The following is a 14711-nucleotide window of genomic DNA, read 5'->3' on the forward strand; positions in this document are numbered from 1 at the left end:
ATTTTGGGTGAAATATAGTGCCCTCCGCCCCCACTCCAGATGCCGGGTTGCCAGCCCCAGGCACTTAACCTGCACTTCTGATCTGCCAGCTACAGTTTGGAGGTTCCCTCGTCTCCCCTTTCGGGTTGATTAATTTGCTAGTGTGGCTCACAACAGAGGAAAACACTTATGTTTACCAATTTATTGAAGGATATCATAAAGGGTACAAGTTAACACAGATGAAGAGCTAATAGGGTCAGGTCCTAAATAAAGAAGCTTCTATCCTCATGGAGTTGGGGGGCTAGCTCAGTGACAGGAAGGCATCTGGGTTCCCCAAGCTTAGAAGCTCTCTCAGACTGAAGGCCGAGACCCAAGAGAGAGGAGACAGCGACAAGCGCGTGCGGATTTTCGTGAGGGCTTCCTTCTATCGTCATGATTGGCTGAATTGGTGGCCATTGTCCGGTCAGCCTCCAGTCCCTGTCCTTGGGTCCAAAAGTCTCATTAACATGACAAAATACCCATTTCACCTTTTAAGACTGCCTTATTTTCAGGAACTATGGATGAACACCAAATATACTTGGGAAATACATATTTGTTGATGTGACTAACCAAATATGTATTTCTTACCACTCATTATATCAGTTTTCAAATACAGATTCCTTTCAGCAAAATGGTCATGCCTGTCGTCGCACGTACGTCTGGTATGGTATTTACACAGTAGAGCAGTAGGACCAGTGCAAGTAGGCTTAACATTTACTGAAGCCAGTGTGGGGTGGGGACAGTTTTAAAGAGGCAACTCATTTGTCCTATAAAGACTTATGACCGAATATTCTCCCAGAGCGATGTATCTCCAGCTTGCAGGCTGTCGGTCAACACTGTCTTGTTCCCAAAGGCAGAGGTCGTCTTGACACACACAGCGTCACCCCTCTGGGCGTCTGGCATGCTTTTGCTAAGAGGTAATTTATTCTCTTGCTCTGAGCCTCCCTCAAGGCATTAATAAAATGTTAGATTTCTCTCATTGCATAACCCTCTTATCCATCCCACCACCATCAGCTGTAATTTCTCCCTCTATCCATTTGTCACTTACCTTTACCCAGACTTTTCCCCCTGTGGGAGGGACATTAGGTTCAGCTACTCTGCTGGTCCCGTGTGCTGGCAGCAGTACCAATCTGGGAAGTGCCTCCCCGCCCCGCAGTCCGCCCCGCAGTCCGCCCCCGCTCACGTGAGGTACGGTTACACAGGAGCAGAGCTAGCGGGCTGTCCCGGCCCCTGGCAGCACAGCTGTGCTCACTGTCAGCCGCGACCTGGCCAGATGGGAGGAAGGCACAACCCACCCCGTCAGGCCCTTAGGGATTCTGACGTAAAGAGTTACGGTGGTGGTTACAGTTCCTTGCTTAGTAGTCTTCCCTGCTTCTGGTACCTGCGTATGCAGTCCTGGATTTGGGACCACTGCGTCCGGCAGGAAAAAAGCAAGTTGTGATGTTCTGAAGAATTGTATAGTCGCACTAGCATCTTCCCCCACTTGCCTTCCTCAAGTCCGCCAGCAAAGTAGAAAACTACCTAGCGGAGACCCTTCCTTAACAGGCCCATATGCCGAGCGCAAACGATAGCATGTAAGTCAGCCCTTAGTGCTTTTATGTGCCTCCCCCATCGGTTTTAGACAACAAATGTTTCCACGGCACATTCCTTTTTTATTAAACCACTGCTCTGAGGATTATATGCAGCAAGGTGCATCCATCTGGTGTGATGTTTCTTGGCCCCCTGTTGGACAGCATGGCTGTAAAGCATGTCCCTTGGTCTGAAGAGAGAGAACTTGCTGGGCTAAATTGGTACAGTATCTTTCATTTCAGTCATTTAGTGGTCCTTTGAGCATTTGCATCTCCGACTGGGTATGCAAAGCCCAGTCGAGAACAATTGTCTGTTCCAGTTAGGATCCATTTATAGCCCACAGGGGCTACTGGCATTCGTCCAATATAATCCACTTGCCAGCTTGTGTGGGGCTTTCCCCTTGGGGGATTTTTCCTATAGCCAGCTGCAGTCCTTGTCTCTCTCGTTGACAGAACTGTTCTTGTTGGCGTTTGGTGCCTCACAGTGCAAGAGGAATATGTCCGGATTCAGCCCATCTCTGCACTGCTGCAGCCACGTGTCCTGGACCCTGTTGGTCACCTCGTGGGAGCGCACCCACAGGTCTGCTTGATCCCAGTCACCTGATCCTGAAGGGGGTTCCTGTGATGGGCATTGACGTGCTGTGATTTAATTCCCACACCCGCACAGGCATTCTTTAATAGTCCCCTTTTCTCTTGCCCATCTACCTGACCGTGTAACCAAGCCATTACTTACAGCCTGCGAGTCAGTAAAAATCTAAACAAGGAGCTTCTAGCATTGTTCATTTCCTCCTGTCACTGCCAGGAACACAGCACCCATTCTGCCCACTGAGCTGATTTTTTCTTAACCTTCCTGTTGCCATGCCCTGGTCTTAAGGCAGCAGGTTTCCAAACAGGATATTGTCCATTCATCTTGGAACTGCCATGCGTAAACCAAGGAGTTCTTTGCTCAGCTGAGAGCTGTTCACGGGGCACAGTCGGTTCTTCGAACTCTTCAGGGGGCTTCAGTGTCAGCCCCGGAGGAGGAGGCTGCCTGCTCACAGCTGTGGTGCGGGTCTGCCTGCACTTCCCCGGCAGCCTGCCCCCGCAGGAACCATTTCCAGGCTGTGGAACACTTCCGGGCTCTGCCTGCCGTATTAGACTGCTTCTCTGGCCTCACCCAAGACCCGGGTATCTCGGTTTTCAAGATTATATTACATCCTTCGGTCAGTGAGGCAGTTTCAATGCCCAGTAGCGTACGTAAGATTGTCTTTCAAATGGTGTGTACTGGGTAGGAGCATCTGGGAGTTTTCTGGCCCCAAATCCCAACTGTTGCTGCTGGGAGGCGCTCATGGGCTTTTGCCACAGCCCCCCGTCTGCACGGGGACAGGTGGCAGATTCTTCCAAAATCATATCTGAATGGGGGTCATTAGGGCCCAGAGATGTCACGAGCACAGCTGCCTTTTACACCTCAGACGTGGCTTGCTTTTTTGTTCAGGTCCCCACTCAAATAGAGCTCTCTTTCATGCAGTGTTACAGGTAAGAGCTAACAGTATTCCCGGGTGTGGCATATGCGTCCTCCAATATGCAAAGAAGCCAGCCAAACACTGGGCTTCTTACTTCGTTCCAGGAGCGAGTAGTGACAGCAGTTTATTCTTTGTCACTTGTGGAATATCCCGGGTGGCTCCTGCCCATGTTACTCCTGAGAATCTCACTTTTTCAGCAGGCCCTTGGACTTTTGCTGGATTTATTAACTAGTCCTAGTTGGTCAGGTGCGTCACTGCCATGTTCAAACTAGTCCTCGCCTGCTCTTCTGTGTTCTGATGTTAACATCATCAATATGCTGTATTATCACACTGGAGACCTGCATCAGGTCCAAATCCCTCCTGACCAACTTGTGGCAATAGGCTTGTGAGTTCAGATACCCCTGCGTCAGCGTGGTAAACGCAAAATGGGGTCATTACCGCGTAAAGGTAAACTGTGGTTGGGTCTTTTCAGAGAGAAGAGCATTTGCAAGGTCCGTCACTGAGTACCAGCCTCCTTCAGCCTGCTGTTATTCTCTGTAGGGTTGAGACCATGTCTGGAACTACTGAGACTTCAGGCGATACAACCTTATTTAAACCACAAGTCTGCTGTTAGTGTCTGAGCCATCCTCCCTTTCCCAGGCCACCCAGGGCTACTGTACAGTGAATTCTTCGGCGCCAGCACTCCAGCTTGTAGCATGTCGGTAACTGAAGCACGTATCCTGTATTGCTTGAAGTTAGCCACCTGGATGGTCTCAGGCAGTTCATGAGGTCCCCACTTAGCATGACCGAGCAAAACCAGCCTGAGAGCGGGCTTACATTGCCTTCCGTCTTACAGTGCTAGGGAGGGGGAGCAACCCCCACTCGGACATAACATCCATCCCAAGAATACATACAGGTAAAGGGGATGCAGCCACCTCACACAAAAATCTCAATCCAATTTTCATCCAAAAGTTCACTTCAATCCCATCAACCACTGAATCTCCATATGCTCCCAATCTAACCGTAGCCCCTGATAAGTCATCACCAACAGGTTTTGGAGTCACTGCATTTGGGGTCCCGAAACAAGGAGTCCCAGGAAAGTTTCTTCCCATCCTTTGCCATTTTACCATTATATGTGCACATGGCCTCAGGTCCCCAGTTGGGCTTGTGGCCAGAAGACCCCGGTCCTTTTCTCCATCTAATCTGGATTAGCCCACCTGACCAATGGCCCAAGGGGTTCCTGGTCAAGGTTTTCATTGTGATCTTGACCTTGAGGCTTTTTCAATTCCTCCAAACTGGAGTAAATAGAGTGGGCTTGTTTGGGCCTCTGTAATGCTTGGGAGGGCATCGAAGGATCTCGTCATCCCACCCAGTCTCCAGTAGTGCTGCATTAACACTTGTTTCAAAACCATCAAGATCTGCTTTATTCATCCCACTTTTCAATACCATCTGAACCCTTCTACTCTGTTGGGCCAAGTCTCTTGACTTTCTGCTTTGACCCTCCCCATTTTCTTAATTCCATTCATGCTCTTGTTAGTGATGAGACTCATCAAAGGGAAGCTGAGATAACAGTTCTTGTAAAGGCTTCTCAAACTGTTTGATTTTGTAGCAGTAAAGTTAAATGGGGTGCCCACGTAACAGGTCCCCCTAATCACAGTATTCACCATAACCTGCTAACAAGAATATCCAGTGTGTATCTCAGTTACCATAAAGCCAGTCCCACATTGCCTGCATACAAAGCATATAAGGTGCTTCATGTGGGCTGTTCCATCTGGCATTGATAGGGGAAGATGGACAGTCCGTCTTCATAGGAGAGGCAGAGCTCACAGTGGCACTATTTATCCAGGCCACCAGGCGGGCTGTTCATCAGGAATAACCTCCCATGTGTCTGTGATAGTTCAGTAGTTACATGGGTCCTGCATCAGCCCAGATATGCTCTTCCTCTTGGAAATATTCAAAATCAAAGACACAGCGCCCAAACTGGTTATTCTCACAATTCACTGTAGTTAAGGGTTTTCGGGAAGCTGGTGATGCTCATCTACAAAATGGGCCAGTTCCCACTGTACATTGCGTTTCCTGGTTTTCACCTTTTTACATTAACTATCATCTTTATGACCAGAGGTCTTAGGGGTACTTTGTGTTTTTTGCATATAATATTTCCCTTTCTTGGCAGCTTTGAGGCTAATGACAAAGCTCAGGTTAGCACAAATTCAAGCTTGGTTTAGCATCAAGCCCTGACCCAGTTCTTTATTTCCGGTTCTGCTATTATAGGTAACCAGGAAATGGTGTATTTTACTTGCTTTGTATTAGTTTGCATTTTATTACAAACCCAATGAGTGGTAACTTGTACCATTAGTAACTGATTGCAGTGCATACCAATGATGACTAGGTATCCAGGCATTAAAATTATTGTATCTCCTGCTGTTTCATTCTCTCCAGAAACCATACACTTGCCTGAGCCTGCACTGGTCCAGCAAATCTCACTATTCTAACAAATGAGATGAGGTAGTTTAACTCCTTTCAGGTTCCCAGACCCAATACCAGTGTGTGTAGGGGGAGGATGATATGCCAACCCCTAGGGTTCATTTAATTTGCTTGAGTGGCTCACAGAACTCAGGAAAACATGTTTACCAGTTTAATGAAGGATACTGTAAAGGGCACAAGGTAACATTTGAGATACATAGGGCAAGGTCCCAAATAAACTTTTATACTGGTGGAGTTCAGGTGCTGGCTCGGTGGCATGTGGAGGGGTTGTGGTTCACTCTGAAGCGGGATCCCAGGGAGCAGAGAGAGATAATCTTTTCCTGGGTTTTTGTGAGTGTTTCGTTGCACTATCATGATTGCCTATATTATTGGTTATTGGCTAGTTCAACTTCCAGTGCATACCATTCATTCATCCAAGTCTCATTAACATGACAAAACACCCATTTCACTTTGAAGACTGCAGTTTTTTTAGGAACTGTGGAGGAAAGCCAAATGTGGGGAGAATGGAACTTTCTGACCTGATGCACTATTGGCATTAATAGGGTCGATTTTGTGTATAATAAGAGCATATTGCACATCTATGAGATGGGTACGAATGACAAAGCAGTCGGTCAGCCCCTGGATTGCCAGTCCAGGTCAGGGTGGAGAAGAAACACCCATTCCCTCCTCTGTTCTGTTCCTGGTTCATAATTGGTAAGGTGCTCTCCACTCACCAGGGACCCGCACAGTGTCCCCTCGGCGTGGCAGGGGGCTGGAGGGGGTCTGCAGCCAGGAGCCTGGGAGCCGTGCGGGAGGGGGTCTCCAGCAGTGCCCGAGATAGCTGCAGGTGTGAGCGTAAACCCTTTAATTCACAACTGCCTGCGCTTAGTTTCCTTCAGTCTCAGTGAATTCACAGGGAGATGAAGGCAGGTGGCGAAGCCCATTCTTGGTGCACCCAGCATGATAGGGTGAACTCAGAAGGCTGCCGTTGTGGCCTCAGAGCTTCAGTGAGCTGCCCTTGTGGGTGGTCGGGAGACGCGGGTATGCACCTGGGGATGGTGGGGACACCCCCAGGGATCCCCCAGTGGGGGTTTAGTCTGTGGTGGCTTCCTCCATAGAGGAGTGGGCTCCTCCGTGGAACGGGGAGGGGTGAGGATGCCTGAGGCGGTGGAGTTGGCCTTCCACAAAATAGGGGACTCGGGGGCTGAGTGCCCGTGCGGTGGCGGGCACTGTGGGTTGGATATTTCTCAGCACTCAGAAGGGCTACTGAGGAGAGCTGTGCTTCTGCAGGAAGGTGGACAGGAATGCAACTTGGGGGATTCTGTGCGGAGGCAAAATAAGGTGTTTTTAAAAACAGTGCTGCTGAGACGTGCTAATAGTACAGGAAGGGGCAGTAGATGGACGCTGGCTGTGAGATCCCATGATGGAGGTGACGGAAGGTGGGCCGTTCAGCCCGGAAATGGTAGAAACGTCGGGACGAGGAGCTCAGGAAGGATGGGGGGGCGGGGCCAAGGGCGTGGGAGCTGCCGGTCCGAGGCACGAGCCCCTCCCAGGTGAGAGCCGGTTGAAAGCCACACTTGTAGTTAAGGAAGTAAAAGTGCAACCACAGTGCGTGCCTCAGTGAGGGATGCAGCCCCCTCCCCAGGCCGTGGAGCGCTGATGCTCCACGTCTATATCCATGCTGAACTGGTGGACTTGAGCTCCCCGATGTCTGCAGGATCTCTCGGAGCCTATGTCAGCTGCCTTTTGTGCCTTTGGGACTCAGGAGTAGATGGAATTATTCCATCTGGGTCAGAAGTGGGGAAGCCGGCTTCCCTGACGACTGACGCCCCCGTCTGGCAGAGTTTGCACGGTGCTGCTCAGACCCCAGGGAGCCACAGCATTCTCAGTGGGAAGACACTGCTCAGAACCGGGCGGCCTGATCACAGTGGCTGCCATCTTTCCCTCTAGATGGAAGATGTGTGCTGAGCTCCTGCAGGTGTTATAGGAGTTGAGCATAAAGAATGTCCTTAATAACATGGAGCATCAGGGTCCAGATGAGTTATTCACCATAAGAATGAGAAATCTGGCCCTTCAAACAGCTCGTGCATCGCTCTTTAGGTCCCTTGTGGCTATTCTTGCCCCTCACTTAGGGAGACTCATAAATGAGGTCCCTGGTAGTGCAGCAGGTCTGGGAGAGCTTGAAACAATGAGCATGGAAGGAAATATGGTCTGCTGTTGATGCCGGGGTTCTTGTTTGCGGAGTCGAAGAATGAACTTAGCGAACACCCAAGGTAGGAGAGCCACGGCGAGGCTTTTATTTAGAAATAAAGGGAGAGGAAAGAGCTCCTGGCTCATGCCAGGAGGGGACAAGAGAGCCCGGGGTGGTGCCTTGTCTAGGGGATTTATAGGCAGTTGAGGATTTGGGGGAACTGAGGGCTTACGGTGTGGACTTGTACCACCTGCCCTGCCCTCAAGGTGGGCTGGGTTATGTCTGTTTGCCAGGGCTGTTTACAGTGAAGTCACTGGTTATGCTGAGATACCCTTGCGGAACACTCAAACATTCCAGGCCAAGTTGCTCCCGGCCTTCTGACCTTTAACTGATGTCACTGAAGATGTCTGTATTCCTAGTCTGGTATCTTTACCCTAGAGAATTAGTGTGACCTTGACTTTGCATAATGCTGAACACAGTGTTTCGACAGGGACTTTACATTGTTACATTGCTCTGACTGTAAATATCCTGCCTCGCTTTTTCCAGAGGCCCTCACCCTACTCTGTCTTAAGTTCATGGTCCCTGTCTTACTATGGAGAGAGAAGGTTTAATGGGTCTGTGAAATTCTCAAGGACTCAGATGTGGGTCGATTTGATAAAGGTGGCTGCAGTAAAAGGAATTAGAAGGGCAGCCCAATAAAGTCTTTCTAGAGCTCTGGCAACAATTAAAGCCAGAGCAGCGGCTCCATCCACCGAGGTGCAAGACTTGGAAGATGGAGGCAAAGCCGCATGCGTGTGTGCCTGCAGGGCCGCCGGAGGAGAGCGCTCGGACCCTGCCAGACACACACGGGAAGACGGGTGGGCGTTTCAGTCTGGGCACAGTATCAAGGCCCCTCCTGGTGGGACATGTTGGGAACCCGAGGCCACATGTTGAATTGGTATTTCATCAGTCCCCAGCGAACGTGCAATGTGTCCTGTCCCTGGTGGACCCCGGAGCTGAATGCTCTCTGGTCATGGGAACCCTGGGTGGGTTCCTGGGCCCTCCTGCCCCCACCGCTGTAATCGTTGGCTATGGGGGTAAGGCAATCAGAATGAAGAAATCCCATTGACAATAGGGCATCTGCTCTGAAGGGAGTATCCTGTGTGTCTCTCTCCCATCCCTGATTGTATCTTGGGGTGGACATCCTGCAGGGCCTGTGGTTACAAACACTGCAGGTGAGTTCAGACGGAGGGTACATGGGGTAAAGGCAGTTGTGAGGTGACATGCTGACCACCCACCCATAGTTCTGCCTGTGTCTCAGCAGGTGACAAATACTAAGCAGTATAAATTGCCTGGGGGACATAAATAAATTGGAGAAAGGCTCCAGGAGCTGGAGAAGGTGGACGTTATAAAGACCACTCACAGTCCTTTTAATTCCTTGGTGTGGCCAATGAGATGGGTCATTACTCGTCTCAGGGACAGATTTGCCTGGAATGGGACAATAATCCTTCAGGGCTCTGAGCCCCTCCTGTGGCTTTAGGGAAAGGACGGAGTGGGAGGCGGAGGTAGAGAGCTTCGGGCCGGCAGTTCTGACGGGAGAGGATGGCGAGGGGGCCTGGGGGAGGGTCGGCACCTTTGCAGCCTGGCCGGCTTCGGCTGCTCCTCTCAACTCTGAGAGCCTCAAGCAAGGTCTTACTAATTCCTCGCAGGGAAATGACGGTCATTTGCCCTTTGGATGCCTCTGAATACAAGTGGGAGCCGGCATCCCGGTGCGGCCGTGTATCCCACAAGCAGCTCTAGCTAATTGCACATGCAGAAGTACTAGCCTGGGCGAGTCGCAAGTGCCCCTCGTGGCCATTTCCGGGTGCAGCAGCCCCCTTCGGTGACCGTCCCGTTTAGGGAGCCACTTCCGCGTGTGAGCTCCGTCCGTATCACACGGACACCCTGCAGGGGCGCCGGCTGGAAGGCGGTCGGTTGGGTCCCAGAGGTGTTCGGCCCCAGGAGGCTGGTCTCCCATTCTGGTTCAGGAAACAAAGCTGGTGTAAGTGATTTGGGCCAGAACAGACTGCTTCCCAAAGCCGCGGAGCACGCTCTTCTGTGCCTCAGTTTCTCCACGGACAGCCTGAAACTACCGTGGGGCCCAGAGCACTGGATGACCCGCCCTTATGTGCATGTGCCCCGGTGAACCAGTTACTTGAGCGTAGTGGACGCCCCTGCGGGGTGCTGCCCATCGCGAGGATTAGACCTTCGACGTCTCCCCCAGAACGGCAGAGGGAGCGCGTGTCCCTTACCTTCGTCACCAGCTGGCGGGCTCCGAGTCCGCACACGGTCCCAGGTGGTCTCAGGCGGGCGGTTCTGGGTTCCTGCTGCTCACCAGCACTGCCGACTGAAGTCCACACAGACATTCCGAAAGAGACTCTCTCCGGAGTCTTAACAGGGCCGTGACCTGACATGACAGTTGGTCAGAGAGTTCTGATCACACTGCTCTGTCCTTTGTATGAAAACGTTTCATATGAGTTTATAGCAGGGGATAGGTGCTGGGAAGAAGTTACATTAATGAGTTCATCAGAGCACTGTATTAGGATACATTAGATTTAGTGACCTAAAAAGTACTCACAGTGCACATTCTGGTGCTGTCAGTGTGTGAGGGGTGCCAGGGGTTCAGACTGGTCACTGTTTCCTAAAGAATTCTTTCAAGTACATGAGCCTGACTCCCATTCAGTTCTGTTTCCTTTGGTCATTGGGGACCTTTTCTTGCTTGGCCCTGGGTGGGGGGCCGAAGGGTTGCAGAGCATCTTCCCAGCGCAGGAGGGGCTGTCCTGGCTGGCTCAGGGTCTCAGCAGCACACAAAGCTCTGCACATGTAGTCACTATTTTCCTCATAAAGCTATGCAGCAGGTACTACTATTCCTTTCATTACACAGATGAGGGGAGCATAGAAACACAGAGGGTAAGTATTTATTTTTTAAGTCACATGTCGTTTAAGGGAAAGATAGGGAATTTCCTCTGGCTATGCTGATTGCAAAGACTGAGAGTTTAGCCATCATACTATACTAAGAAAGCCACTTAATTCCATTCTTTGAATAATCCAAAGATAGTTTTGTTTTTATGTCTTGTCATTTTAATTAATATCACTGGCATGTTATTTTTCAGTTTTGATTGTAAGAAATTCCTGTTTATGTGTAAAGGCTTATTCTGTGGAAAATATCAATTATGCATGAAGATTAAGAGATCTTAGGAAAATGTAGAGGCACTGATCACAGTGTAAAATACTGGGATCCTGCCTGTTACTCCTGGAGGAGGGGGTTCCCCACCCAAGGCAAGTCTGCTATGAGCTCACTGAGACTGAATAGAGGGAAGGGAACGAGGTTGGGGGGTTTAACAAGGTACCAAGTTCATTCTCAGAGCTGTAGGTCTCAGTCCCTCCTGTCTCTGGTGCTGCCCCCTCTGCTCCCCAATATGAGCTGATCCAGCCCAAGCACCAGGGCTCTGTGGCTTCATTCTGCCGGCCACCGTTCTCTATGAGGTCTCCCTCCAGGCTTCCCCTCTCCACTCCCCAAGCTCTGCACCCATGTGCCCACCACCCAATCCCAGCTCTCCTGCTCTCTACCTCCCTGCCTCTAGCCCAAGGAGGAACTCTCTGGGCAGGTCCCTGGTGACGGGCAGACCCCTGACCAGTTACATAGCAGGAACCGAGGAGAGGAGAGAATGGGCGTTCCCTCCCCACCCCTCCTCTGAGCTGGTACTCCTGTGACTGACCACCCACTCTGTCCACAGTAAACATCCCATAGATGTGCAAACAGGCTCATATATATACACAATGGGTGCTACTAAGGCCAGGTGGGAATCCGGGTCAGAAATGCCCATTTTCCCCACACTCCAACCTTCCCCAGTTCTTGCCTCACAGTCTGTGTGCCCATAATCTATTGTTATGGTCTCCATGCAAGAAAGCTGGAGCACTGCAACCAGATTCCACATTAACAATGTATAAATGACAATGGAAATTATGATAAAGATAACAACAAAACCATGACAGTCCTCAAGCCTGAGGATCAAGCTGTGCTCAGACCAGTCCTCAGATGAGTCCATGACTCACACTCTCCATGCGAGGCCAGTATCCGAGCTGGCTGGGAGCTCTGTTAGCAAGCAGCAGCTGATAGGGGGGTCTGCCCAATCCACAGGGACTGGAGAGGAGATTAACCTTAAGGGCAATTAGGCATGTCTTAATGATACCAACATAGGCAAATCTTATCCATCACATAGGGTGCATGCAAGAGAGTGGTCCTGTCCTGTTCTAGTATATCAGACCTTCACCCCTCTCCCTGTGGGAGTTACTCATAGGTCTGTATGCAGCGCTACTGGAGGCACATGCAATGGCCACAATGATAAAACAAAACTATCCAGTAAGATGCTCTTACCTTCCGGCCATTTAGGGTGTACTACCATAGTCTTCAGGGGCCACTCTGCTGTTAGTCCAGGAACACACAGGAAGCCTGATTTCAGACCTTCTCTGCAAGGTGCTAGTAGGGCCAGACATCGCTGGTCCATGTGTCAAAATGTCCAAGGCCACATCCACTACCAGAGTTTCCTGTGTTTCCGTGGGACTCAGTCACACAATGCAGTGCTGCCAGGCTCTGCTGACTTCTTCACAGGTCAAAGGCAGGCCCCACCAATGGGCTACAACCTACATTGTCTTCTGCCCCAAGGCAGGCTGTCTTTCTAGCCAATGCATCTGCTTCATCATTTCCTGGGGATGTCAAAGGCAAATAATGTGGAAGTCACTGCCAGGAATCCAGCCACAACTATCTTCAGTCACACGGACGTCCAGCTCATGGCCTTAATGGATCTCTCTCACTCAAGGACTCCATTGTCTTTACTGTGCATTTTGCAACAGGAAAGGCAAATGAACAAGTTTCATCCCAGCCCCACTGGATGTCCGTTCATACCAAATGGCATAAGGGCCTCAGAATTTATGCCAAATGCAGGAATACACTGCCCAGTAGCCTTTAAGACACATAACCTCTTGCAATAATGCCATATTTATCTGTAGGAGAGTCAAAAGTAAGTATAACATCATACGTAGTATAGTCCTTTGGGAGTAGATGTACTAGTCCCAATGGGGTTTGGGCTTTCTTCACTCTAATAGTCTTATCCCATACCCAGTGATCAGAGTAGGGGTCCCAGGAAGCCACTCAGGGTTACCATAAGGCAGAGAGCAGTCAGCTCCTGTATCCATCAATGCAAGGACATGTTGCACATCCCCTGGGGACCAATGAATTGATAGTATAACATGTGGCTTCTGGTCCCCACCATGTCTGCCAAGGCGGGGAGTCTTGACCCTCCCTTCAGTCAAACCACAAAGCCCAGTCCTCTTCCTGTGAGGGTCCAGGTGGGGTCAGTTTACTCTCCCTCAGGAAGTCCGGTAGACACTCAGGCCAGATTTGTGACATTGTCTCCAGCTTACATTTCCGGGTCCTTAGCATCCAGAATTGCTGCTCCAGCTCAATTGCTGCCACAGCTCCAGCAAGATTTTATTTGACTTTCCATCCAATTTCTCTTTACTTCTTCTGCCTTTATCAGATGAACCCACATCTGGGTCCTTGTGACCTTCACAGGGCCTTTATACTCTCTCTCAGCGGATCACACTTTCTTCCACCCCCTCATTGCCTGTCTCTCCAATATCTGCTACACTGCATATAACCTCATTATGACTTGCCCTATGTGAGGGGCAAGAATAGCCATGAGGGACTCAGAAGGAGGGGGAGCTGTTTGAAGTACCAGATTCCTCATCCCCACTGTAAGCAGCTCCTCATCCAGGGCATGATGTTCTGGGTTATAAAAATCATTCTTCATGTAAAACTCCCAAAACACCTGTTGGAGTCAACATACATTTACCATCTAGCAGGGAAAGACATCAAATCACCGTTAGGCCATACTGCACGAAGAGCAGCCACAATGAATCAAGGAGGGAGTGGTTCCCCAGGGTCTGCTAAGCATGTTCTGATCTCTGCTGGAGGGCAGGATGGGTCATCAGGAAAGCCAGCTTCACCATTTCTGACTCAGACATGATAATTCCTTCCACCTTTAGGTGCCAAAGGCACAAAAGCCACGCTGACATAGGCTCTGAGGACTTCTCTTCAAATCCATGACCTCAGCCTGTGTATAGAGGTGGAGGATGGGGTGCTCTACAGCCTGTGGATGGGGCTGCATCTCTACCTGAGGAACCGCTGTTGTTGTGTCTACTTTTTAACTACAACTGGGCAGGCTTTCAGTAAGGGAGGGGCTGGTGTTTCCAGTGGAACTGATAACAGCCCCACCCTCATCCCTCCCCAGCTCCTCTGACCTCCCTTGTACCATTTCTGGAGCTGAGGTCACCACCACTTCCTTCACCTCCCCCAAGGCCGCTCCCAGCCTGTGTTCTCCTGCTCCCCTTCCCATGGCCCTGGCACATCATCCAGAAGCAATATCTCCGTCTTTGCCAACTTTCCTCCCTTCCTCATAGCATCTCATAACTCTCATTCCAGTTCCACCACTTCCTGCAGATGTGTGTCTGTCCCCACGGTAACACTTCCCAAAGCTGTGAGGAACATGCAGCCCACAGTTCCCCCAAGGAGCCCCTATTTTGCTGACACCAGCTGCAGTGCCTCAGGCATCGTGACCAGCTCCCAGCCCTTGGAAGGGGCCCAGTGCTCCTGGAGGTGAGCCACCCAAAGTCAGATCACCATGGGGGGCTTCCTAGGGGCGGCCACTGAAGCATCCCTGCCATTGGGTCAGTTCTTCAGTCTCAACACATCCTGCCAACGATGGCAATAATGTTGCTTGAGGAGGAGGGGGTTCCCCACCGGAGGCAAGTTCCCTATGAAATTGCTGAGACCAAATAAAGGCAAGGGCAAGAAGATGGAGGGTTTGAAAGGGATACCACACTTCCTCACATAGCAGGTGGTCTCAGGCCCTCATAACTCTGTTGCTGCTCCGTCTGGCTCCCCAGCAAGGGCTTACTCCTCTCCTGGCC

The sequence above is a fragment of the Manis pentadactyla genome (assembly GCF_030020395.1).
Source record: "Manis pentadactyla isolate mManPen7 chromosome 15 unlocalized genomic scaffold, mManPen7.hap1 SUPER_15_unloc_1, whole genome shotgun sequence".
In the NCBI taxonomy this organism is placed as follows: domain Eukaryota; kingdom Metazoa; phylum Chordata; class Mammalia; order Pholidota; family Manidae; genus Manis; species Manis pentadactyla.